The 1861-nt window shown below is 37.5% G+C and overlaps 1 protein-coding gene across 1 annotated transcript in view; it reads left to right on the top strand.

Annotated features, from left to right (window-relative positions):
* Nucleotides 1-1861, top strand: part of CLDN16 (claudin 16) — a 42028-nt gene that overhangs the window by 1264 nt on the left and 38903 nt on the right.

The following is a 1861-nucleotide window of genomic DNA, read 5'->3' as shown; positions in this document are numbered from 1 at the left end:
GTGCATAGTGAATTGACCAAAATGTTTGTTTTAAGGATTTGGCAGAACAAACAGCCCTGGGGCTGCAAAGATGATCAGTCCACTTCTACCAGCCTAGTATGCATCCTGGAGGACCCTGAATGTTTCAAAAAGAGAAAGTCCAATATTACTTCCTCTTCTGTTAAATGTGGGGGCCATGACGATTGAATTAAATTCAATGAATATTTGTTGAGGTCCTACCACATGCTTTGTAGAATTTTAAGCATGTAGGATACACCAGTGAACTAAACAAAGATGTCTGTTTTCATGGAGCTTAGATGAAATAATGTATTTGAAAATGTGCTATAAGCCCTATTGAGCCACACACAGTGATAATTGTCCTTCAGGTTTATAATAAATTGGGAAATCCTGAATATTTCTAACTAATATGCCTATGTACTATTATTGGAAATGGTACTATAACTTAAGGCTGTCGTCAAAGTAATGTGAATGGAATTCTTTGCTTCCTCTCATGTGCTTGGTTCTGGTCCACTCACTGCGTTGTAAATTTCTCAAAAACTGGGATGAGGTCTTCCATCTTTTATTTTCTCTGTGTTCCCAGGACCTAGCATAGTACTGGAGTCAGAGTAGGCTATACATAAAGCTAAATATGGGAGTCTAGAGCAAGAGAGAATGTGAAAGAGATATATCTATATAGATTTGTAAGTGATTTATTCCAAATCTGCACCCTCCATCCTCACTGCTCCCTGCACATTTATCTCTTCCTTAGAAATGCTCTCACGTCCCAACCATGAAGTCTTTGCTGCTCTGTCAGTCTACATGACTATTCTTTCTCAGATCTCCCATTGTATTATGGCCTCATCCATAGAAATTAATTTAAGTGTGTCTGTCTTATGTCATTCTCTAAAAGTAGTAAATGTCAGTTCAGGCACAGTTCTGTATTTACTTGAATTATCCCTCTCCCCCACCCACATACAATATCCAGCAGATTTCGAGAGTGAAATAAATAAGTTATAGTCTAGATCTTTCTGGTGGAAGAAGCTCTGATGTCCAGAGGTATGTGTGTCCATGTGTGTTACCATGTGGAAATGCATGCATGTGCTCAATATGTTTTCCCTCCTTACTCCTCTCCATTAAGTTCTGATGTTTGTATCTGGAACCTGCTATTGGTATTAGCTAGGCAACAGTTGTACCAAAGATATAATTGTGATATCCTCTTTCCTACAGCTTTGTCTGTGATTGGTAGTATATGATTCTAAAAAACAGTATGCTAATTTTTATGCTAGTTTTTATTTTCTTGTTCTGAATCAGTCTCTCAAAGCATGGTCATCTGTCTCAGAATCAGAATTTTATATGAAACATATAAAATGCGAATTCCTGGCCTTTACTCCCAATTTCCTGAATCCAAGTCTCTGAGGGTGGAGCTCTTAGGTCTGTATTTATACCAAGCAGCCTTGGAGATTCCAGAGTACACTCACATTTAAGAAACACTGTCCTTGGGTGCACTGTTAGCAAGAAAATTACATTGTGAAAGGTCCCTGGGTGGAAAGCTAGCAGCTAAATTCAGGACTTTTCCTGTAATGGGAATGTGCTTTTGGAATTGGTTTGCTCTCCCAGATCAATAGAGCGTTAGCATCTTAGGTTTTAGGGCACAGGGAAATATTCACTTGTGACTCACCAAAGCAGCATGTGTGTACGTGTATGCCATGGGTAATTACATTCTTTGAATAAGCACTTTAAAAAATGCCTATTATTTTTTTCTGTCAAGTAAAATAAATAAAATAAGTGAAATGAAAGGCATCTGTAATAAAAGTCAAAAAATATATATAAAGTGAACCTCACAAACTAGTGATAACTAATGTTAATGTATACAGTAGTACCC

Source organism: Propithecus coquereli, unplaced genomic scaffold (genome assembly GCF_000956105.1).
Source record: "Propithecus coquereli isolate 6110/MARCELLA unplaced genomic scaffold, Pcoq_1.0 Scaffold10, whole genome shotgun sequence".
Taxonomy (NCBI): domain Eukaryota; kingdom Metazoa; phylum Chordata; class Mammalia; order Primates; family Indriidae; genus Propithecus; species Propithecus coquereli.
This window is presented reverse-complemented; position numbering and strand designations above follow the sequence as displayed.